The 26,318-nt window shown below is 42.1% G+C and overlaps 1 protein-coding gene across 2 annotated transcripts in view; it reads right to left on the bottom strand.

The window, feature by feature from the left end:
- The window catches only part of LOC115118222 (interleukin-1 receptor accessory protein-like 1), a 538,706-nt gene extending 513,421 nt beyond the window's left edge, over window positions 1-25,285 (bottom strand). For both annotated transcript variants that reach the window (XM_065015162.1, XM_065015163.1), the window contains exon 1: window positions 24,356-25,285. The gene's annotated coding sequence lies outside the window, so the exon portion shown is untranslated. The remainder of the gene's footprint in view (window positions 1-24,355) is intronic.
- Between the last annotated feature and the right edge of the window lie 1,033 nt (window positions 25,286-26,318).

The following is a 26,318-nucleotide window of genomic DNA, read 5'->3' as shown; positions in this document are numbered from 1 at the left end:
GGATAAATTACGTGCCCAAAGTAAACTGCCTGTTACTTAGGCCCAGAAGGTAGGATATGCACATTGGTAGCATTGGATAGAAAACACTCTGAAGTTTCTAACATTGTTAAAAAAAATGTTTGTGAGTATAACTGAACTGATATGGCAGGGAAAAACCTGAGGAAAATCCATCTAGAAATGTTTTTTTTTGGTCACAGTCCATTTCAAGCTTGTCTATGGGATCTACAAATGAAGAGCTTCCAGATTGCAGTTCCTTCCTTCCACTAGATGTCAACAGTCTTTAGAAAGGGTTTCAGGCTTGTTTTTTGAAAAATGAATTAGTAGTTGTAGTTTTTCAAGGTGGCTCTCATTTTGACTGTGGTGCGAGTGGATGAGGCCACGCACCTCGTTATTTATCTCCGGAATTTAACATACTACATTCCGTCTTAAATTTGATTGTTTATTTACATATTAGGGTAGATGAGGATTGATTAGAAACGTTGTTTGACTTGTTTGGATGAAGTTTATTGGTAACTTTTCGGATTCCTTTGTCTGCATGTTGAACGAGTGGAACGGGTGGATTGCTGAATCAAACGCGCCAACTAAACTGACTTTTTTGGGATATAAAGGACTTTATCGAACAAAAGAACCATTAGTTGTGTAGCTGGGACCCTTGGGATTGCAAACAGAGGGAGATCGTCAAAGGTAAATGATTAATTTTATCGCTATTTCTGATTTTTGTAAGGCCTCTGCTTGTTTGGAAAATGTTTTTAATGCTGGTGTATGTGGGGCACTGTCCTCAGATAATCGCATGGTATGCTTTCGCCGTAAAGCCTTTTTGAAATCTGATAACGCGGTTGGATTAACAAGAAGTTAAGCTTTTAAATGATGTAGGACACTGTATGTTCATGAATGTTTAATATTACAACTTTGTAATTTGAATTTGACGCACTCCAGCTTCACCGGATGTTGTCGATTTTGATCCCGGTAACGGGATCCGTGCACTAGTGACTATACATAGATAATAAACAGAGAATAGCAGCAGCATAAAAAATAGGGGGGAGCAATGCAAATAGTCTGGGTAGCCATTTGATTAGCTGTTCAGGAGACTTACGGCTGGGCCATACGCACTACCCTCTGTAGTGCATTGCAGTCAGAGGCCGAGCAGTTGCCATACCAGGCAGAGATGCAACCAACTCTCGATGGTGCAGCTGTAGAAACTTTTGATGATCTGAGGACCCAAGCCAAATCCTATGGCATGGGTCTCCTGAGGGGGAATAGGTTTTTTGGTGCCCTCTTCACAACTGTCTTGGTGTGCTTGGACCATGATAGTTTGTTGGTGATGTGGACACAAAGGAACTTGAAACTCTCAATGCTCCACAACAGTCCCGTCGAAGAGAATGGGGACGTGCTCGGTCCTCCTTTTCCTGTAGTCCACAATCATCTCCTTTGTCTTGATCACGTTGAGGGGAGAGGTTGTTGTCCTGGCACCAAGGGGCCAGGTCTCTGACCTCCTCTCTATAGGCTGTCTCGTCATTGTCGGTGATCAGGCCTACCATTGTTGTGTCATCAGCAAACTTAATGATGGTGTTGGAGTCGTGCCTGGCCGTGCAGTCATGAGTGAACAGGGAGTACAGGAGGGGACTGAGCACGCACCCCTGACGGGCCCCCATGTTGAGGATCAGCGTGGCAGATGTGTTGTTACCTACCCTTACCAACTGGGGGTGGCCCGTCAGGAAGTCTAGGATCCAGTTGCAGAGGGCGGTGTTTAGTCCCAGGTTCCTTAGCATAGTGATGAGCTTTGAGGGCACTATGCTGTTGAATACTGAGCTGTAGTCAATGAATAGCATTCTAACATAGGTGTTCCTTTTGTCCAAGTGGGAAAGGGAAGTGTGGACTGAAATAGAAATTGCATCATCTGTGGATCTGTTGGGGTGGTATGCAAATTGGAGTAGGTCTAGGGTTTCTGGGATGATGGTGTTGATGTGAGCCATGACCAGCCTTTCAAAGCACTTCATGGCTACAGAAATGAGTGCTACATTTAGACAGGTTACATTTAGACAGGTTACCGTGGCATTCTTGGGCACAGGGACTATGGTGGTCTACTTGAAACATGTTAGTATTACAGAATCAGACAGGGAGAGGTTGAAAATGTCAGTGAAGACACTTGCCAGTTTGGTCAGCGCATGCTCGGGGTACACGTCCCGGTAATCCATTTGGCCCTGCAGCCTTCTGAATGTTGACCTGTTTAAAGTTCTTACTCACGTCGGTTGTGGAGAGCGTGATCACAGTCATCCGGAACAGCTGGTGCTCTCATGCATGTTTCAGTGTTGCTTGCCTCGAAGCGAGCATGGAAGTAATTTAGCTCATCTGGTAGGCTCGTGTAACTGGGCAGCTCACGGCTGTGTTTCCCTTTGTATTCTCTCATAGTTTGCAAGCCCTGCCACATCCGATGAGCGTCGGAGCCGGTGTTTGATCTTAGTCCTGTATTGATGCTTTGCCTATTTGATGGTTCATCGGAGGGCATAGCGGGAATTCTTATAAGCTTCCGGGTTAGAGTCCCGCTCCTTGAAAGTGGCAGCTCTACCCTTTAGGTCAGTGTGTATGTTGCCTGTAATCCATGGCTTCTGGTTGGGATAAGTACGTACAGTCACTGTTGGGAAGATGTCATTGATGCACTTATTAATGAAGCCAGTGACTGATGTGGTGTACTCCTCATGCCATTGGAAGAATCTCAGAACATATTCCTGTCTGTGCTAGCAAAACAGTCCTGTAGCTTAGTATCTGCTTCATCTGACCACTTTTTTATTGACCGAGTCACTGGTGCTTCCTGCTTTAGTTTTTGCTTGTAAGCAGGAATCAGGAGAATAGGGTTATGGTCAGACTTGCCAAATAGAGGGCGAGGGAGAGCTTTGTATGCGTCTCTGTGTGTGGAGTAAAGGTGGTATAGAGATTTTTCCCTCTGGTTGCATATTTAACATGCTGGTAGAAATTTGGTAAAACTGATTGAAGTTTCCCTGCATTAATGTCCCCAGCTACTAGGAGCGCCGCCTCTGGATGAGAGTCTCCTGTTTGCTTATGGCCGTAAACAGCTCATTGAGTGCACTCTTTGTGCCAGCATCGGTTTGTGATTGTAAATATACAGCTACAAAGAATATAGATGAAAACTATCTTGGTAAATAGTGTGGTCTACAGCTTATCATGAGATACTCTACCTCAGACGAGCAAAACCATGAGACTTCCTCAGATATCGTGCATCAGCTGTTGTTTACAAATATATATAGACTCAAAGACTCAATCATGGACACTCTTACTGACAGTTGTGGCTGCTTTGCGTGATGAATTGTTGTCTCTACCTTCTGGTACTTTGTGCTGTTGTCTGTGCCCAATAATGTTTGTACCATGTTTGTGTTGCTACCATGTTGTGCTGCTGCCATGTTGTGTTGCTACCATGATGTTGTCATGTTGTGTTGCTACCATGCTGTGTTGTCATGTGGTGCTGCCATGCTATGTTGTTGTCATGTTGTGTTGCTACCATGATGTTGTCATGTTGTGTTGCTACCATGCTGTGTTGTCATGTGGTGCTGCCATGCTATGTTGTTGTCTTAGTAGGTCTCACTTTATGTTGTGCTGTCTCTCTTGTCGTGATGTGAGTTTTTTTTTTTTTTAATCCCATGAGGACTTTTGCCTTTTGGTGGGTCGTCATTGTAAATAATAATTTGTTCTTAACTGACTTGCCTAGTTAAATAAAGGTTAAATACAATTAAATACAATAAAAATATGATGAGGGGGAGATGGTCATTTGAAGTACTGCCCTGTAGAGGAAGTAAATACCAATACCATATGGGGTGAGCTGAGCTAGCTCTTAGAAGGCACACACACACTCTAACAAACGCATGCGCACACAACACACACACACATTCTACAGCTTTGACCTTTCATCCATCTCTCTGTGATGAAAACCCCATTGTGATCTGAAGGTTTATCATTGATTATAGAGCCAAGACAGATGACATACAGTACTCTCACCCTTAACACGCCCTTTACAATCACCTGTGTGTGCGTGCGTGTGTGTGCGTGCTGGTCCTCTCAGCAGTCATGCTCCCCCGATGAACACTAAGCAGATTCTTCACATCAGAATAATAATTTCTAAACAAACCATATTTAATCGACTGAGAGCCTCCTTGGCAGTTTCCGTCTGGTGGTTGCTGTGTGACAGCTTCTTCTAAATTACAAATATCAATCTGCCACAGCAGGAGCAGAGCTGGCAAGCTCCTCACAGGGGTCCCCCATCAAAATGCTCCCCATCAAAACGTTCCGCTCCTCTCGCCACCCACCCATCAAACACAGCATAATCAAACCACGTCAAACGGAACACTCACATCAAAACCGTAAACAGCAACATCAAAAGATTAAACCACCCTTGTCATCAAAGCCTGCTCCTGGTGCGAGTTCCTGTGAAAGGATAGTGAGGCTCCCGAGAGTTTTCCGTTTTCTTCGAGCTAGGTGTCAACTGCTGAGGTAAAACTGGATGATGCTTTTAACTGTTAAGTAGCTAGCTACAAGTCTAAACAATGCCTTGGAACATTTTGACCTTCTGTTGCTGCGTTTAGACAAGCAGCCCAATTCTGATATTTTTGTTCACTAATTGGTCTTTTGACCAATCAGATCAGCTCTGAAAAAAGATCTAATGGGAAAAGATCTTATGTGATTGGTCAATATACCAATTAGTGGAAAAAAATGTCAGAATTATGCTGCCTGTGTGAACGCTGGCCTTGTGGCTCTAGCACGCGTGGTGTGGCCTGAGGGCAGGAAACAGTGAACAGACAGACATTAACACCAAAGGCACCAATCTGCTCTGTAATCAGGCCTCTCCCTGAGCGTATTCCCCTCGTTACCAAGCCCTGCTCCTTCCCGTTCTCCCCCTGCGGCCCGGCTTTTCCAGAAACATCGAGTTATTGATACATTTCGCCACAGGATCACCTCAAATTGGTCCCCTGCAAGGCAACCAGCTGGCGGGGAGGCCTGATTCAATCGACGTTGGGAAAAACACACAGATCACTCATTCAATTCAAGGCCTCGTTTAATTCAAGGCCTGCATGTAGACCAGGGTTTCCGTTAGCCTGCTGCTACTCTCTGTTCATCATGTAAACATAGTCACTTTAACTCTACCTACATGTACATGTTACCTTAATTAGCCCGACTAACCGGTGCCCTCCTACATTGACTCTGTACAGGTACCACCTGCATATAGCCTCGCTACTATTTTCACTCTCATTTACTGTTTTTTTTCTTGGTTTTTGCTTGTTTTGATTATTTTATTTGAATTAACAAGCAGATCAATTAAATTGCGCAGGCCAAATGTCTGGGTGAACAAGAAAAAATACCATTGTGAAATAATGGTTTTTAGACAATGTTTAACTAAATACCAGTCGATGTAAATACATTTGACTGGTCATGCTTATCCATCTATAGGTTCATTTGCATAATTTTGTGGAATTAAATTGGTGCGTGTACAGTATATTCGTTATGTATCTTATTTATCTTATTTATCACATGCCTACAGCATACAGATATACAGCCTGTGACTGGAAAATCTGTCAGACAGAGCAAGAGCTGCTGCAAAATCTTGTGGTGCTTTCAAGACAACTGGGATCTCCGGAAAATACGAGGTCAATTCATGACGTCAGTGATCTTCAGGTTGGAAAATCTGAGCTCTAGAAAGAGGTCTGAGTTGGATGAGTTGGAATCCGTGTTGGAATCCGAGTTGGATAACCGTTCAAAAATATTTGCCCAGTCTGAGCTTGTTTTTTTCCCACTTCCCAGTTGTCTTGAATGCACTGAAGTCGGAAGGCTGAGATTTGCGAGTTCCCAGTTGTTTTCAGCTGTTTTGAAAGCATCAAGGGCAAGAGAAGGCCGGCTTCATCAACGCGTCATGCACCACTTTGCTATGAGCTGGAGGCAGTGTTCCCTTTGAAAACATACAGGCTACTTAATTGTTTGAAACTTGAAGGTTTTAATACATATTATGAAGCATGTCTTACCTTGCTTCAAAGTAGCCTATTAGATCTCCTCTTGGGCTCCCAAGTGGCGTAGCAGTCCAATGCCCTGCATCTCAGTGCTAGAGGTGTCACTACAGACCCTGGTTTGATTCCAGGCTGTTTCACAACTGGCTGTGATTGGGAGTCCCATAGGGTGGCCCACAATTGGCCCATTGTCGTTCGGGTTTGTCTGGGGTAGGCTGTCATTGTAAATAAGAATGTTGTTCTTAAGTGGCTTGCCTGGTTAAATAAAAAAGTCTACATTTCTAATGGATATTTTCATCTCTGTAACATGAAACCGCTCACATGTGCAGTGCCCTTTCGACAAGGTTGTTTTACTGCTAATTGCATTATGGAACGAACGAACATTAGAGCATAGCCTGCTGTCTGGGCGCATTGCTGCGCTTATAATGTGAAGAAATAATACTTTATCAACATTTAAACTTGAGACTGACTCCCAATCACAGCCGGTTGTATGAATTTGGGATCTATCTTCCCACAAGTGTCCCAGAGTCTGTTTGGAATAGGCAATGTATTTATTGACAAGCTGACCAGTAGAATAGGTAGCCTAAACGTTTATAATGCAGAGGATTGACATAGGCTAGAGCTTTTGCTGTTAGTTACTGGTCTTGTTGGCTGAGGAAATGTAAATGTGGACAGTTATTCTAACATGTTCAAAGTACACATCAGAAGAAAACCACATCGTTGCATCCTGGACTGGCATGTTCTGTTAATATGAATGACCATATTGTAAATGTTCTGTTAATATGAATGACCATATTGTAAATGTTCTGTCATTCTGAGCACTTTGGGTGGACGCCCTATTCAGGTTATGCACCTAATGCATGTGGGTCCGGTACATTTCTCAAATGTCCAGTAAATTAAAATGTTGCCGGTCAAATGTCCGGCGCCACATTTTCCTAAAGGAAACCCTGGTGTTGACATACTGTTCTTGGCTTTAGTTCTCGGCTTAGTTCTCTGTGGATAGTTTTATCCCAGGGCTGCTACGGTAACACAATCATGATGTAATGTTTAGAAACCAAACCGTGTTTTCTCAGGGGGAAAGTCAAGCCGCCAGGTAAAGGCGGGAAAATGTCTCAACAGGAGCACACTCACAAAACATTTCTGAGACTCCGCGTGTGACCCCCTTTGCGCTGACCTGAATCAACACATGCACTTACTCACACACACTGGCACAAACACACACACTGGCACAAACACACACACACACACACACACACATACTGACGATGCGAGTAACAGAATAATGGAGCTGTTGACAAAATGTCAGAGACGTGCAGTACTAACCTACTCTGCTCTCCACTGAGGCACTTAGCGTTCCCAATGTTATATCTACTCTCTTTCCATATAGAGAGGTCTGCTAGCGCTCGCTGTAATCCAATACCTGGGTGTTTAAATGCTACAGGACCACTTCATGACGACTGCCTAATGGCTTTTTAACAGCCTCCAGTAGACACAGAGATGAGGCCATATAAAACAATTAAATGCTCATGCTGGGAAGGGGATGTTGGAAAATGAATGAACAGGGAAGCCACGGGGAGTGCCGTACATGGCCCCGTGGGAGAGAGCGCCTTATTATTACACCCGGAGGTGGAGAAGAAGGCTAGAGGAAATGTGCATTGACTGACGTAGGGGCTACAGGATAGGGTTGTCGCTAGAAGAAGCTTATGTATCGAATAATCTAACCTGTAGCTTCGGGCCTATGTTGAATGGATTCTTAAATTAGTTCAATAATAATGAATATAGTCCAAGTTTGCAAATATTTACTTCGAAAAACTCTATAAAGGTTATACCAAGGTGAGTCCGCGATCCCCTAGTGGTCCGCAGAGGTACTGTAGTGGGTCAGCAAAAAAATAAAAAATCCCCCCAAAAATATTATTTTGAACATCGCTAGCAACAACAGAATAAACCAATTTTGAATTACATACAGACAGTACAAAAAAAGGAAAATACCTTCTTTCTAATGATGTCCACATTATTTCTCAACTCCTAGTTTTGAGCAAATTACACATACTGGAGTATCTGACATCGGCTTTGAAAAACAGCCGTGAATAGGCTACCAGAGAGACAAGCTGTTGATCTTTCATCACTTGGACATACACTACCGTTCAAAAGTTTGGGGTCACTTAGAAATGTCCTTGTTTTTGAAAGAAAAGCACATTTTTTGTCCATTAAAATAACAACAAAACACCAGTCTCAACGTCAACAGTGAAGAGATGACTCCGGGATGCTGGCCTTCTAGGCAGAGTTCCTCTGTCCAGTCTCAACGTCAACAGTGAAGAGGTGACTCCGGGATGCTGGCCTTCTAGGCAGAGTTCCTCTGTCCAGTCTCAACGTCAACAGTGAAGAGGTGACTCCGGGATGCTGGCCTTCTAGGCAGAGTTCCTCTGTCCAGTCTCAACGTCAACAGTGAAGAGGTGACTCCGGGATGCTGGCCTTCTAGGCAGAGTTCCTCTGTCCAGTCTCAACGTCAACAGTGAAGAGGTGACTCCGGGATGCTGGCCTTCTAGGCAGAGTTCCTCTGTCCAGTCTCAACGTCAACAGTGAAGAGGTGACTCCGGGATGCTGGCCTTCTAGGCAGAGTTTATTTTATCTTGCGTCTTCCCTCAGACCGTTTGGCGTGGAGCATCACATTAGTGGGAAGACTGTTCTCAGGGCAGGCCTGGTTGTAGATAAGTTCAAGTCGCGTCGGGGACAATTTTAGCATTTTAGCTTTCCAAACCTTAATCGAATTATCCTAACCTGCCCCGTTAATTATCCTAACCTGCCGCGTTAATTATCCTAACCTGCCACATTAATTATCCTAACCTGCCACGTTAATTATCCTAACCTGCCACATTAATTATCCTAACCTGCCACGTTAATTATCCTAACCTGCCACGTTAATTGTCCTATCCTACCACGTTAATTATCCTAACCTGCCACGTTATTTATCCTAACCTGCCATGTTAATTATCCTAACCTGCCACGTTAATTATCCTAACCTGCCACGTTAATTATCCTAACATGCTGCGTTAGTTATCCTAATAAGCGTTCTGTTCTATTTAACTTGTTGAGGACGTGGTACCGAAGTGGGGACCACAATCAGCAGAAATGCTCAAGAGCGCCACCATGGAGGTTGATAAACCTCAAACTTTCATTAAAATTGACATACAATATACTGAATTAAAGCTACACTCGTTGTGAATCTATCGACCAAGTCAGATTTGTAAAATGCTTTTCGGGGAACGCATGAGAAGCTATTATCTGATACCATGCACCCTCAAAATACTCCACCGTCACATTTACATTACATTTACATTTAAGTCATTTAGCAGACGCTCTTATCCAGAGCGACTTACAAAAACGACAGATTTTGCGTTATCCGTCGCAAACGAAAACGCTGAAATAAAATATAAAACATTCATTACCTTTGACAAGCTTCTTTTTTGGCACTCCTAGATGTCCCATAAACATCATTTAGCGTCTTTTTTCGATTAAATCGGTCCATAAATAGCCTAGATATTGAACTACGACTCCGTCGCGAGTAAAGAAAAAAAAACTGCGTTTCATAACGTAACGTAATTTTTTTAAATACAAAAAGTCGACGATAAACTTTCACAAAACACTTCGAAATACTTTTGTAATGCAACTTTAGGTATTAGTACACGTTAATAAGCGATAAAAATCCTCAGGAGGCGATGTGAAAAGATTAGCTTGTCTGTGGAAAAAATGCTGTCTTGAAAAAGTCGAACCAAAATCTGGGCGGGGACAGTAGGAAAGGATTTCCCTTGTTTCGGTTAGACCAAGAATCAATTGCGCAACAAATGACGTGACTCTAGACAACCTGGGGAAGCTGTAGCCAATGAAAACTCGGCTCTATGTAATTCTGTTCGCTTTTAACAATTGCCTGTAGTCGCGGAAGAATATCTTTTTCCATTTTCAGTGAACAGATTTTCATGCACTTTTCGATGAAACGCACGTTCTGTAAATGGCACAGGCGTGCTTTAAACAGTTTTGGAAACGTCTGAGTGTTTCCTATCCACACACACTAATCATATGCATGTACTATATTCCTGGCATGAATAGCAGGGCGCTGAAATGTTGCGCGATTTTTAACAAAAAGCTGCGAAAATCTGCATGAATTCTGAACTTCCTTAAGAGGTTTTAAGCTATTTTATTTCGGGGAAAAGTCGCCAAAATATTTTTGAACAGCTGCTACGTACATTCGGAAAGTATTCAAACCCCTTGACTTTATCCATATTTTGATACGTTACAGACTTATTCAAAAAATGTATTAAATAAATAAAAATCATCATCAATATACACACAATACCCCATAATGACGAAGTGAAAATAGATTGTTAACATTTTTGCAAATGTATCAAAAATAATAAACAGATATACCTTTTTACTTAAGTATTCAGATCCTTTGCTATGAGACTCGGAATTGAGCGCAGATGCATCCTGTTAACATTGTTCATCCTTGAGATGTTTCTACAACTTGATTGGAGTCCACCTGTGGTCAGTTCAATTGATTGGAAATTATTTGGAAAAGCACACACCTGTCTATATAAGGTCCCACAGTTTACAGTGCATGTCAGAGCAAAAACCAAGCCAATGAGGTCAAATTAATTGTCCGTAGAGCTCTAACAGCTCTGGAGAGAGACCTGAAAATGGCTGTGCAGCAATGCTCCCCATCCAACATGACAGAGCTTGAGAGAATCTGCAGAGAAGAATGGGAGAAACTACCCAAATACAGATGTGCCAAGTTTGTAGCGTCATGCCAAGAAGACTCGAGGCTGTAATCACTGCCAAAGGTGCTTTATCAAAGTACTGAGTAAAGGGTCTGAATACTTATGTAAATGTCATATCACTTTTTTATTTGTAATAAATTAGCAAAAATGTCTAAAAGCCGGTTTTTGCTTTGTCATTATGGGGTACTGTGTGTAGATTGATGAGGGGAAAAGTATTTAATCCATTTTAGAGTAAGGCTGTAATGTATGCTGTTGTGTCTTTGGCATCATTAAAACTGTTATTTTATCAAATCAATTATCTGTAATTATTATTATGTGATTAAACTGATCATGTATATGTAATTAACTAAGAAGTCGGGGCACCACGGAAAATCTTCAGATTACAAAGTTAGAATTTTCTGAATATACCTCTTCAGATATTTTAATATCTGATCAATTAGTAATCTATTAATGAATTATTCTTTACCTTATGTCGTCTCATTCCAAACTTCGTAAATTGTTGGTTATCTGCACGAACCCAGCCTTTACTATGAATCATCCATACACCAATTGGCTTAATCATTTATTTACTAACTAACTAAATAATCACAGAAATGCATAAACAAACAAACAGTAGATATTGTTTACTAACAAGGATAGGGAATATTCCCTAGTGGGCTAAGCCGATGTGACGGCTTGGTGGACAAAGGGAAATGGGTGTGGACTGAGAAAGAGCGGAAAAGACAAAAGGGCTCTCTACACACCGTTGATAATTATATTAGTTGAAATGCTAATCCTTTGCACATGAACACTCACTCATTCGGGAATAATTGAAATCAATATATATTTACGCCCATGTGTCTTTGTTGTCTTCTCTTTTGGAATCCGGTCCGTCTGCTGGAGAGTTCATCTGAGTCTCTCTCTCTCTCTGCTTCCCTGAAGATCAAAGTCTTTTGTGGTTAGAATTGATATTTCAGTGTACCATTCAGAAATGTTCTCATAGAATAGATGTTTCGGCAGTTGTCTGTATTCTCGTCCCAGGTTTACATAATTTCTATCTCTTTACATAATTTCTTTGCTCTTATTCTGTAGGGATCGATAGTCTCAGAGTTGAACCATTTCCAGGCATGTAGCCAATGCTCCATGTGGAATAGTTTTTTAGTTTTGGTACTCAAACCTGTGCCATCTCAGCTTACACCGAGGTATGCGTGGTCTGAAGAGGATTTCCTCAGGAAGGGGTTTTATTCGTAACAATAGGAAAGGGCGGTTCCATGACGCCAGATCATTTCTGTGCTCACAGGGGCGGGCCAATGACTTAGTTGAACTTTAAAGGGAATAAAATTCTCTCACATGAAAGGTTTAACATCACATTACATCATTTAGTTTCAAATAGTTTCATCTTTACTCATTCATTTTATACAAGAATTAGATGCAAACACCATAATTGAGAAAACACATTCAGAGATATAGTCATGTGTGTTTCTGAATAATTTGTATGTTTAAGATAAAGACTAAAGTATTCCACCCTGAAACCATATAATTGTATGAAATGTGTTAATTAGTCATAATTCAATAATGTGTGTGACTAGGCCATTGTGTTACTATTTCGTAAAATGAGCTGGGTATAGTTGAGACATTCAAGGAAAACTGAACTGTCGACTTGTGATAACGGTGAAACTAATAACTGGAAAGAGGCCTCCCCACCCTAGGGAGGAGAAAAACTGTTAGAAATGGCTAGGCTTGCAGAAGATGATGAAAGATGTTGCAGAAGGTTGATAAACAATGTATGTGAACTTTGGAAAAGTTCAGCCCACCTAAAGAGAGGTGGAGTTTCTACTGATGTGAGTTCCTTTGTGTGTGTGTGCTATAAAAAGATTGTGTTCTCATTTTGAAGACAGCGCGCTCTCTGAATAAAGTATTGATCTATTGCAGAATCTGAGACTTGGTCTAATTCTTTATTAACTGGAGATGTACGACCTCTGGGAAATAGACAAAGCTTGAGTGATAGTCGAGTTCAACCATTGAGATAGCAAAATTCTCGTGACAGTTTCCTGTCCTTCATGAGGTCACCAAATGAAACACACTCAACATAACTGTCCCTTAAGTGTCCACGGACCCTTCCCACATTCTCACAAGTGGACATATAGTTTCATTTTCCCATTTTGAGGATTTAGGAGTTCGGCCATGTGAAATCCTTTGTTCACTCTGTGGTCTCTCTCTGCATGAAAAGGGGGAGAGAGTCTCTGCCAGGAATTTACCACCTGAGAAAACAGAACCTGGGTGTAGGAGAGAGAGAGAGGGGGAAGCCATGATCTATACCCAGAAAGGGCCACTTCATGACAGTAACAACATTTGGAAAAAGTCAAGGTGTCTGAATACTTTCCGAATGCACTGTTTGTACTAATTCCATATACTATATAGACACATTTTAATAGAACTACCCACTGCAGGTTTTCTTAACTAAGCTACTATTAGCTAGCTACTTTAGCTCGCTAGCATGTTTGGATTGTGTTACCTAGCCAAGTTAACATGTCGGTCTGTTGCGTTGATCTTCCTTGCTGGTAAAATAATCAGTGATATTGTAGCTATAGATTGCACCATTTTAGCATTAACAACATGCAGAAATCCATATGATGTGGGTTTCTTTGGATAGGTTACTCAACCAGTGGGCATATTACATGGGTGGCATGTTGGTAACGTTATGGTATTAGTGGCAAAGTGGTCGTAGGCTACACCGGACGTAAAGACTTTCCGTCTAGAGAGGTAGTGAGCGTTTAGCTAGGTCGAATGCACCTTTAGTTTTTCAGCAGGCACTGCCTGACATTTTGCCTTGGGATTTATCATATTTCAGGGATTCTGTAGTTGGCATGAGAGTCATCTCAGATGAAAGGGGGATTGTAATAGTTGTTTTATACTTATAAAGTGTATATATGATGAATTATGTTTATACTGTACTATTACACATGATTTGAATCGTTTTTTATGAATGTTTTGTGATTTAAGGTCACTGCAAGTCGGGTTGATGTCGAGGCGCAAATTCCTTTGCCGGACACCCCGAGGCTGATCATGCTTGGTAATAGAATTATCTGATTTAAGGTGGAACAGAAAGATAGTAAAGTGGTACCTAGAGTATCTAGTGGTATCTAGTGCGTACAGTATGTCACTCCCTTTGGGTTCTTCCCAAGTCGTCAGTGTTCCTGATCTATCTCGTGAGCTGTTTGTGTTTCTTGTTTTGTTATTTTATTTATTATATGTATTCACTCCCTGAATATGCTTCCCGGCTTTCAGCGTACATTGTTACAAAATGCACAGCAAAAGAAGTAGTGAGCTGCAAGACCCGTGTCACACGCTTCCCCGCAGACCTGAAGGAGTTGGAGTGGAAAAACTCCAACATGTAAGTACACAAACACACACACCTGATGAACACACAACCTGGATTTGTCAGTTGTCATCTACCTTTTTACCCAGCAAGTAATAGTAATAGTAACAGCAATAGTAATAGTAACAGCAATAGTAATAGTAACAGTATTGATAGTCGTAGTGATAGTTAATAGTTATAGTAATAGTAGTAGTATTGATAGTAATAGTTATAGTAATAGTAGTATTGATATTAGTAGTGATAGTAATATTTATAGTAATAGTAATAGTAGTATTGATAGTAGTAGTGGTAGTAATAGTTATAGTAATAGTAGCAGTATTGATAGTAGTAGTGATAGTAATAGTAATAGTAGTATTGATAGTAATAGTTATAGTAATAGTAGTAGTAGTAGTATTGATAGTAGTAGTGATAGTAAAAGTTATAGTAATAGTAGGATAGATAGTAATAGTGATAGTAATAGTTATAGTAATAGTAATAGTAGTAGTAGTAGTGATAGTAGTAGTGATAGTAATAGTTATAGTAATAGTAATAGTAGTAGTATTGATAGTAGTAGCGATAGTAATAGTTATAGTAATAGTAGTATTGATAGTAGTAGTGATAGTAATAGTTATAGTAATAGTAGTAGTATTGATAGTATTAGTGATTGTAATAGTTATATTTTTTTATTTTATTTAACCTTTATTGAACAATGTTGTCACGCCTTGGTCAATATGTTTTGTGTTTTCCTTATATATTTTGGTCAGGCCAGGGTGTGACATGGGTTATGTGTTTTGTTCGTATTGGGGTTTTATTAGCATTGGGATTGTGTATGTTTAGGGGTGTGTCTAGTTAGGCTTGGCTGCCTGAGGCGGTTCTCAATCAGTCAGGTGATTCTCGTTGTCTCGGATTGGGAACCGTATTTAGGTAGCCTGAGTTTCACTTTGTATTTTGTGGGTGATTGTTCCTGTCTTTGTGTTGTATTCACCAGATAGGCTGTATTAGGTTTCACGTTCCGTTTGTTGTTTTCGTATTTATAGTTATTTCATGTATCGTCATTTCTTCATTAAAGTAACATGAGTAACCACCACGCTGCATTTCGGTCCGACTCTCTTTCAACAACAGACGAACGCCGTTACAGAATCACCCACCACTCACGGACCGAGCAGCGTGTAAACTGGCAGCGACAGCGACAGCAGCGAAAGGAGGACGTTGTGGACGGTAGAGGCATGGAGTATACGACGTGGGAAGAAATCGACAGGTGGGTGGCCGACCCAGAGAGAGTGCAGGAGCCCGCCTGGGATTCCCTGCAGCAATGCGAAGAGGGCTATAGGCGAATGGAGTCGAAAAGGAAAACACGCCGGCTAAAACGGAGAGGCGCTGGTATAAACAGGCAGCGACAGCTGGAGCAGCAAAAGGAGGATGAGTTATTCGGAGAATGGACATGGGAAGACGTGTTGGATGGTAAAGGTTGTTACACTTGGGAGGAGATATTGGCCGGAAGAGATCGCCTCCCATGGGAACAGGTGGAGGCACTAAGGAGAGCAGAGGCAGCCGGAGATAGGAGCCGACGATACGAGGGAACACGGTTGGCAAGGAAGCCCGTAAAGCAACCCCAAAAAAATATTGGGGGGGGGCTAGAAGGGAGTATGGCTATGCCAAGTTGGAAACCTGCGCAAACTCCCTGTGCTTTCCGGTGGGCTAGAGAGACCGGGCAGACACCGTGCTATGCTATGGAGCGCACGGTGTTTCCAGTGCGGGTGCATAGCCCGGTGCGGTACATACCAGCCCTTCGTATTGGCCAGGCTAGAGTGGGCATCGAGCCAGGTAAGCTTGGGCAGGCTCGGTGCTCAAGAGCTCCAGTGCGCCTGCACGGTCCGGTCTATCCAGAGCCACCTCCACACACCAGTCCTCCGGTAGCAGCTCCCCGCACCAGGCTTCCTGTGCGTGTCCTCGATCCGGTAGCACCAGTTCCCACACCACGCACCAGGCCTTCAGTGCGCCTCGCCTGTTCAGCACAGCCAGAGCCTTCCTTCCCTCCTACGCTGTCGGAGTCTCCCGCCTGTTCAACACAGCCAGAGCCTTCCTTCCCTCCTACGCTGTCGGAGTCTCCCGCCTGTTCAGCGCAGCCAGAGCCTGTCTCCTCTCCTGCGCTGCCGGAGCCTCCTGCCTGTTCAACACAGCCAGAGCCTTCCTTCCCTCCTACGCTGTCGGAGTCTCCCGCCTGTTCAACACAGCCAGAGCCTTCCTTCCCTCCTACGCTGTCGGAGTCTCCCGCCTGTTCAGCGCAGCCAGAGCCTGTCTCCTCTCCTGCGCTGCCGGAGCCTCCTGCCTGTTCAACACAGCCAGAGCCTTCCTTCCCTCCTACGCTGTCGGAGTCTCCCGCCTGTTCAACACAGCCAGAGCCTTCCTTCCCTCTTACGCTGTCGGAGTCTCCCGCCTGTTCAGCGCAGCCAGAGCCTGTCTCCTCTCCTGCGCTGCCGGAGCCTCCTGCCTGTTCGGAGCAGCCTGAGATGCCAGTCTGCAGAGAGCTGTCAGTCTGCCAAGTGCTGTCAGTCTGCATGAAGCAGCCAGAGCTGTCAGTCTGCAAAGAGCTGCCAGTCTGCAGGGAGCTGTCAGTCTGCAAGGAGCTGTCAGTCTGCATGAAGCAGCCTGAGCTGCCAGTCTGCAGAGAGCTGTCAGTCTGCAAGGTGCTGTCAGTCTGCATGAAGCAGCCAGAGCTGTCAGTCTGCAAAGAGCTGCCAGTCTGCAGGGTGCTGTCAGCCTGCATGAAGCAGCCAGAGCTGCCAGTCTGCAAAGAGCTGCCAGTCTGCAGGGTGCTGTCAGCCTGCATGGAGCAGTCAGAGCTGTCAGCCTGCATAGAGCAGCTAGATCCGCCAGTCAACCAGATTCTTCCAGATCAGACAGTCAGCCATGATCTTCTAGATCTGCCTGTCAACCAGATTCTTCCAGATCTGCCAGTCAACCAGTCTCTTCCAGATCTGCCAGTCAACCAGTCTCTTCCAGATCTGCCAGTCAACCAGTCTCTTCCAGATCTGCCAGTCAACCAGTCTCTTCCAGATCTGCCAGTCAACCAGAATCTTCCAGATCTGCTAGTCAACCAGAATCTTCCAGATCCGCCAGCCAGCCAGGATCTACCGGAGCCTACTACCTGCCTGAGCTTTATCTCAGTACTGGGCTTCCTCTCAGTACTGGGCTTCCTCTCAGTACTGGGCTTCCTCTCAGTACTGGGCTTCCCCTCAGTTCCGGGCTACCCCTCAGTCCCGGGCTGCTTCTGTCCCGAGCTGCCCCTCTGTCCCGAGCTGCCCCTCTGTCCCGAGCTGCCCCTCAGTCCCGAGCTGCCCCTCAGTCCAGTGGGGATCTGGGTGAGGACTATTAGGCCATGGTCGGCGGCGAGGGTGGATTACCCCAGGACGCGAAGGGGAGGAACTATTACATTAATGGAGTGGGGTCCACGTCCCGAGCCGGAGCCGCCACCATGGACAGACGCCCACCCGGACCCTCCCTATGGTTTTGAGGTGCCTTGGTCAATATGTTTTGTGTTTTCGTTATATATTTTGGTCAGGCCAGGGTGTGACATGGGTTATGTGTTGGGTTCGTATTGGGGTTTTATTAGCATTGGGATTGTGTATGTTTAGGGGTGTGTCTAGTTAGGCTTGGCTGCCTGAGGCGGTTCTCAATCAGTCAGGTGATTCTCGTTGTCTCGGATTGGGAACCGTATTTAGGTAGCCTGAGTTTCACTTTGTATCTTGTGGGTGATTGTTCCTGTCTTTGTGTTGTATTCACCAGATAGGCTGTATTAGGTTTCACGTTCCGTTTGTTGTTTTCGTATTTATAGTTATTTCATGTATCGTCATTTCTTCATTAAAGTAACATGAGTAACCACCACGCTGCATTTCGGTCCGACTCTCTTTCAACAACAGACGAACGCCGTTACAAATGTAGGCGAGTTGAGAACAAGTTCTCATTTACAATTGCGACCTGGCCAAGATAAAGCAAAGCAGTTCGACACATACAACAACACAGAGTTACACATGGAGTAAAACAAACATACAGTCAATAATACAGTATAAAAATAAGTATATATACAATGTGAGCAAATGAGGTGAGATAGGGGAGGTAAAAACAAAAAAAGGCCATGGTGGTGAAGTAAATACAATATAGCAAGTAAAACACTGGAATGGTAGATTTGCAGTGGAAGAATGTGCAAGGTAGAGATAGAAATAATGGGGTGCAAAGGAGCAAAATAAATAAATAAATGCAGTAGGGGGAGAGGTAGTTGTTTGTGCTAAATTATAGATGGGCTATGTACAGATGTAGTAATCTGTGAGCTGCTCTGACAGCTGGTGCTTAAAGCTAGTGAGGGAGATAAGTGTTTCCAGTTTCAGAGATGTGTGTACTTTGTTCCAGTCATTGGCAGCAGAGAACTGGAAGGAGAGGCGGCCAAAGGAAGAATTGGTTTTATAATAGTAATAGTAGTAGTATTGATAGTAGTAGTGATAGTAATAGTTATAGTAATAGTTATAGTAATAGTAATAGAGTAGTATTGATAGTAGTAGTGATAGTAATAATTACAGTAATAGTTATAGTAATAGTTATTGTAGTAGTATTGATAGTAGTAGTGATAGTAATAATTATAGTAATAGTTATAGTAGTAGTATTGATAGTATTAGTGATAGTAATAGTAATAGTGATAGTAGTAGTATTGATTGTAGTAGTGATAGTAATAGTTATAGTAATAGTAGTAGTATTGATAGTAGTAGTGATAGTAATAGTTATAGTAATAGTGGTAGTATTGATAGTAGTAGTGGTAGTAATAGTTATAGTAATAGTAATAGTAGTAGTATTGATAGTAGTGGTGATAGTACTAATTATAGTAATAGTTATAGTAGTAGTATTGATAGTAGTAGCGATAGTAATAGTAATAGTAATAGTAGTAGTATTGATAGTAGTAGTGATAGTAATAATTATAGTAATAGTATTGATAGTAGTAGTGATAGCAGTAGTGATAGTAATAGTAGTAGTATTGATAGTAGTAGTGATAGTAATAGTAGTAGTATTGATAGTAGTATTGATAGTAGTAGTGATAGTAATAGTTATAGTAATAGTAATAGTAGTAGTATTGATAGTAGTATTGATAGTAGTAGTGATAGTAATAGTAGTAGTATTGATAGTAGTATTGATAGTAGTAGTGATAGTAATAGTTATAGTAATAGTAGTAGTATTGACAGTAGTAGTGATAGTAATAGTTATAGTAATAGTAGTAGTATTGATAGTAGTAGTGCTAATAGTAGTGCTAGTAATAGTAATAGTAGTAGTATTGATAGTAGTAGTGATAGTAATAGTTATAGTAATAGTTATAGTAATAGTAATAGAGTAGTATTGATAGTAGTATTGATAGTAGTAGTGATAGTAATAGTAATAGTAATAGTAGTATTGATAGTAGTATTGATAGTAGTAGTGATAGTAATAGTGATAGTAATAGTAGTAGTATTGATAGTAGTATTGATAGTAGTAGTGATAGTAATAGTTATAGTAATAGTAGTAGTATTGATAGTAGTAGTGATAGTAATAGTTATAGTAATAGTTATAGTAATAGTAATAGAGTAGTATTGATAGTAGTATTGATAGTAGTATTGATAGTAGTAGTGATAGTAATAGTAGTAGTATTGATAGTAGTATTGATAGTAGTAGTGATAGTAATAGTGATAGTAATAGTAGTAGTATTGATAGTAGTAGTGATAGTAAGAGTTATAGTAATAGTAATAGTATTGATAGTAGTATTGATAGTAGTAGTGATAGTAATAGTGATAGTAATAGTAGTAGTATTGATAGTAGTAGTGATAGTAAGAGTTATAGTAATAGTAATAGTATTGATAGTAGTATTGATAGTAGTAGTGATAGTAATAGTTATAGTAATAGTAGTAGTATTGATAGTAGTAGTGATAGTAAGAGTTATAGTAATAGTAGTATTGATAGTAGTATTGATAGTAGTATTGATAGTAGTAGTGATAGTAATAGTAATAGTAATAGTAGTATTGATAGTAGTAGTGATAGTAGTAGTGATAGTAATAGTTATAGTAATAGTAATAGTAGTAGTATTGATAGTAGTAGTGCTAGTAGTAGTGATAGTAATAGTGATAGTAGTAGTAGTGATAGTAGTAGTGATAGTAATAGTTATAGTAATAGTAGTAGTATTGATAGTAGTAGTGATAGTAGTAGTGATAGTAATAGTAATAGTAATAGTAATAGTAGTATTGATAGTAGTAGTGCTAGTAGTAGTGATAGTAATAGTGATAGTAGTAGTAGTGATAGTAGTAGTGATAGTAATAGTTATAGTAATAGTAGTAGTATTGATAGTAGTAGTGATAGTAAGAGTTATAGTAATAGTAATAGTAATAGTAATAGTAGTATTGATAGTAGTAGTGATAGTAGTAGTAATAGTAATAGTTATAGTAATAGTAGTAGTATTGATAGTAATAGTTATAGTAATAGTAGTAGTATTGATAGTAATAGTTATAGTAATAGTAGTAGTATTGATAGTAGTGGTGATAGTAATAGCAATCTCTCTCTTTCCTTTCTTTCTATTTCCATGTTTGTCCTAGTTGACATATCAGAGCTAAGGAGGACCAGAGTTTCAAAGATTGGGGTGATAATCTGCACGCCACAGAGACTTATTCGAGACTTGTTTGCATCTCTCATTCTCTCAGAAATCCTGCCATGGGGGTCAGGTCAGCAGATGCTCGGCTAGCACCATCCTGGAGCCTGTGTTGGCTTGCAGTAGCGTGCCTGTCTGGCTCCAGTCTAGCCCTGCCTGCTCTTCTCTATCCAGCATTTTTCTCTCTCTTGATCTCTCTCTGGTTTCTCTCTAAATGACAGGCAGGCAAGCAGTTCTTGTTATAGTTTTGTAAACGTTTCTCCCTGTCCATCTGTTGTTTTTCTATTTTATATTGGTCTGTTTTGAGTGGGGGGGTTTTGTCCAGTATTTTGAAGAATGACCTATTCTGATGAATTGGTTTGTGTATGGTGAAGTACATTATTGGCCAGTATTTTGAAGAATGACCTATTCTGATGAATTGGTTTGTGTATGGTGAAGTACATTATTGGCCAGCATTTTGAAGAATGACCTATTCTGATGAATTGGTTTGTGTATGGTGAAGTACATTATTGGCCAGCATTTTGAAGAATGACCTATTCTGATGAATTGGTTTGTGTATGGTGAAGTACATTATTGTCCAGTATTTTATGTTCTTATCACTGTATCGCTCTCTCTCTTTCGTACTATCTGGAATTCTAATGTTGCTATTTTCAAATATTGTTCTTTGTGGTGAAAGTGCATTTCATGTTATGAATTTGAAGAAATATATATGTATATATATATATGTATATATATATATATGTAATAGTACACATATTGTTTTTCCTCCAATATTACATTTCAGGGAGTTGTCTTCTAAAGACAACCTACAATGCTGCTTAGTACTGTAAAATATGTGTATATTACTGTAGGTATTACCCTGTAAATGTACAGCATTATACTGGCACCACAGTTGTAAATTTACAGCAGGGACGCTGTAATATGTTTTACAGTAAAGAAATAGTACTATAAACTATATTAAAGCATATCTGCTGTGAAGAAAAATGACGCTATTAAGCTGGCAACTGTGGTGCCAGAAAAATGCTGTAAATTTACAGGGAAAAGTTTTACAGTGCATTATCATCCACCTGATGATAAGATGCATGAAAAATACATGTTTTGCTTCCATATGACGGGGTCCCTGGTCGCAGGTTTGCCTGGGAGGGGTCCCTGTGATATAAAATGCACCTGCTATAAACAGATCTCATTATGCCTCCTGTAGGACAAGCCACATAAAGTGACACGTTTGTGGTGTACAATAACTCTGCAATTGGATTGGCGGAGTCAGTGTCTTTCCATTGATTCGTTGTTGTGTGAACGGTTGTGACCTCCTGTGTCACTACGCCGGTCTGAGCGTAAGCCAACGAGAAGGAGCTATCCATTTCAGCACCAAGCTGTGACGCAAGCCACGCAAAAAGTGCAGGGGATTTGCGCTAAAGATTTCGAGTAAGCTATACTACTGCATTATAGACATCCATATTTCCATGTCATTTATAAATATGTCCTTAAACTCCACAATAGATATTCCAGTTTAAAATGTGAAAGAAGAGGGCAACATTGGCGCACGGGCAAGAGAGTGAGTGAGTGAGTGAGTGAGTGAGAGAGAGAGAGAGAGAGAGAGAGAGAGAGAGAGAGAGAGATTGAATGTGAGACATGGCCCAGCTCCAACTAGCCTCTGGCACATTAAGACGAGCACGGCTGGGTAGGCCGGTCAGCTACTCACTAAAAGCACTGTCTGATCTGGTTAACGTTCTCTGACTTTCTCGGAATGGGATTTCTCACATGACTGGTAATCTGGGCACATCCTAAACATTATTGGAAAAGTAGGACGTAGTCTGGGCTATACTCGATTACATTTCGAGATATTTCTTGTTTGTTTTGATTATGCAATGTGTATAGCCCACACTGCATGGTATATCATATACATTTTATTCACTGAGCTCCTCTTCAAATTTTGCTCTCATGACACGAACCAACAGCAATAACACCATAACAAACATGAATACAGTGATAACGCCTGAGGTTTGCGCCTGTCTGAGGACCGTTGGGCTTGGCGAGGCTCGGTAGCCTATTGGGTATTCAGTCGCGAGGCTCGCCATTCATTCTAATCGAGACGCACTTCCCGAAATAGGATCATCATCAATCAACCACCCTTATCCCTGCGTCATATGTCTCCCGTTTGCACGCCCCCCCCCCCCCCTCCCCCCAAACCCCCGGGGGTTGCGCAGTTTTTTCCATAGGGGCACACCGCGACTCGCTATGTGAAGGAGGTTGGTAAACGACCGGGCGGAATGTACACAGCTCACACTACATATACTGTTACACAACCACCATATAGGCTATTATACAGCAGAACGCTGACAGGCAGGCAGACAGGAAGGCACCCAATTATTACACAGAAACTATACTCTCAATCGGGAACTCAGTAAAGTATCAAATTCGAATACGGTCTATGTGATAGCCTATTCACCCGATAAGCTGCATATTGCCATCAAAATAAAAAGAGCAAGTAGCCTAGCCCATGCGTTTTTATTGCCAGTAAACCGCGATACAGCTGTGCAGTATCTCTCTCTGTCTCTCTGACTGGCGCAACCCACACACACGTTTACACGCACCACACATACATAAAATGGACATGCAAGCGCACAAGCTCAGAGAGAGAGAGAGAGAGAGAGAGAGAGAGAGAGAGAGAGAGACTAAATCCTTTATATATTCACTTTATATATTATCTACCTCACTTGCTTTGGCAATGTTAACACGTGTTTCCCATGCCAATAAAGCCCTCTTGAATTGAATTGATAGAGAGAGAGAGAGAGAGAGAGAGAGAGAGAGAGAGAGACGAGAGAGAGAGAGAGAGAAAGAGACTAAATCCCATTGAGAAAAAAAGTTAATATTGCTCTGGTGAAAGAAAAAAAAAGCTTGTACCTGCCTGAAACGTGCCCCGTTAGTATACAGTACCCAAAGCCTACAGGGAACAAGCTTCCGCTTCGTTTACACCTTTATCTAAATCCTCTCACTGAGCTTCCCTAAACCGGCGGGCCAATATGTGAGACTGCACTGCAGTGTTTCCTCTATAGGCTCCTCTACCATCACCACACTTGAGCTCTTCTATAAGCCATAGCAACCTGCATCCACCACATTAATGATGGTAGGCATTGTATAAGGCTTTTTCTAAGAAAACAACAAACGGGAAGTCTCGTTAGCAACCAGAGAAAGCAGTAGCCTGACCGTCTGTATGTTTGTTCTGAACCACCCAGTTCTCCCCATTTCCCCCCGTGTAGGCTGCTAATTACAGTCTGTGCGGCAACAGCGGCAAGGGCTCAACTTCACACAACCATTCCCCGGTCCGTCACAGTCAAGACAGTCACAGACTGGCCATGCGCGTCCCTCTTGGATACATACTGTGATTTGCTGAAATGCTTTCAGAATAACTGCTGCAACTTCCTATTTAATTATACCGTCCATCGGAAGCCAGATCCATCAATGCATTTTGCCGCAATCAAATGAAGAAACAACTTAATAAAGGGCCATCAACTTTATCAAACGTTTGGAGCGGAAGGCTGCCTGCAACAAGACAGAGCAGAGAGCTGAGGGGAAATTGGCTTACCTTCAAATGGCTTTCCAAAATGCTCCGATCGCGTTTGTCAGTCAGTGGGGAAAGCTTTGGACATCACAGCGACGGACCAGCCAGAGAGAAAACGTTTCCATGGAGTATCAGGGTGCCACTGAAGAAAAGTATTTCAAGCAGCTCACCCTTTCAGGCGACAGCCGCGGTGTAAACAGCGGTTTAATCCAAAGAGAAAGATGTGAATCTTGTTCTCTTCTCAAATGAATGAAGAAAGTGACATGCTTTCCCACAAAAACATACGTCAATTGTCTCGCGCGGGACTAAGATGTAGAAAATAGGGAAGTGTGAAAAAAAGCTAAAATGATTATGGCCAAATACAAACTAAAAGGCAAAAAATGACATATAAAACGAAGAGGGGGGTGGGGGGCGGGAAATGGAAGCGTGTAGCCCATTGAACTCCCACCTAAACTCGACTACTTGCTTTGCGCCAAAAGAGGTTTGGTCAGGAATTCTCCCAAGGGTGCCCGACCATCCCAAACGCACAGGCGCGCACTCCACTATGCTGCGCCACGAGGCTGCATGTATAGCTATAATCGCAAGTATCCTATATTGACAGATCCGATGGGGGTTTCCTCCACAGCCCGGCTATGTGGATGCGATGCTCATAGTCTGCCTAGCTGAGATGGAACTCTCCCCGGTCCTAGTGCCTTCCCGCATTGTACGCTACCGCGTTCAACAAGCGCCTCGGCGATACCTGCATTCTGTCGCGGTTTTGAGCGGGTAGCCTAACTGATTTTAAGAGGATAAAACAATCCGTGGTCTTGTAAAGCTCAAACCTAATTTGTTACAATTAAACTCGACAACGGAAGGGGGGCAGGTGGTGAGCTTGCCACCTGCGAAGAGAGATGGTGTGTGTGTGTAAAATAGAGAGAGAGCGAGAGAGATAGTATTTTTCTAGAGGCGCTAGTTTCTTCCTGCCCGCCAGCACATCGCAGACTCTGCGCGAGGAAGAGCATGGCAGAGAGGGAAGCTCGCGCTACCAGGATGTAGAAAGGCGTTTGGCGCGCGCCTGCGTTCCACAGACCAAGGTGGTCACGAGGCCAGTAAATTAAATAGATCTTAGCCAAACTATAAAAGTCTGGAACTATTCATACTAGCCTATAGTCTAATATTTTTTCAATTGATATAAAGTTGTAGAGTAGACTATGGTAGGCATTTGGAATGGGAAATGTCATTGTCAACTGACATCTAGAATTTCATTGGTATGTCTTGCTCTATGGATCAGAATAAAGCACTGAATGTTATATAAGGCATGCTTTGTGCAGTTGCCTAGTCACAAAGTGTAAAACTATTTCCTGACACATCTTGCCTAGTTCGACCAATTGCACAAATACAGCAAGGTTAACATAACTGCTGTGAAATCTAAAGGCATCTGATTCAATTCCGACATGCAGTGGAAAATGCAGTGTACCAAGTTCTCTCTCTCCGTGTGTGTGTGTGTGTGTGTGTGTGTGTGTGTGTGTGTGTGTGTGTGTGTGTGTGTGTGTGTGTGTGTTTCCTCAGGACTTTGCCCTGTCAAGGCAGTGGTTGAACCACAGTGAGTGAGTTGAATATTGATGAAGGGGCTTAGAGGGGAAGAAAGGCTACCATAGAGGAGACCCACACACACACACACACACACACACACACACACACACACACACACACACACACACACACACACATATGCACTCTTTCTGAAATAGAAAAGGTGCTTACTCCAATAGTGTCCAGTTAGAACACTAACATGCCGGTCTCACCAGTGTGTTCTAAGGTAAAGGGTTGGCTTGTGTTACCACTCACCAGTGTGTTCTAAGGTAAAGGGTTGGCTTGTGTTACCACTCTCCAGTGTGTTCTAAGGTAAAGGGTTGGCTTGTGTTACCACTCACCAGTGTGTTCTAAGGTAAAGGGTTGGCTTGTGTAACCACTCTCCAGTGTGTTCTAATGTAAAGGGTTGGCTTGT

The sequence above is a fragment of the Oncorhynchus nerka genome, linkage group LG3 (genome assembly GCF_034236695.1).
Source record: "Oncorhynchus nerka isolate Pitt River linkage group LG3, Oner_Uvic_2.0, whole genome shotgun sequence".
Taxonomy (NCBI): domain Eukaryota; kingdom Metazoa; phylum Chordata; class Actinopteri; order Salmoniformes; family Salmonidae; genus Oncorhynchus; species Oncorhynchus nerka.
Note: the sequence above shows the minus strand (reverse complement) of the source record. Positions and strands in the feature narration are given on the sequence as shown.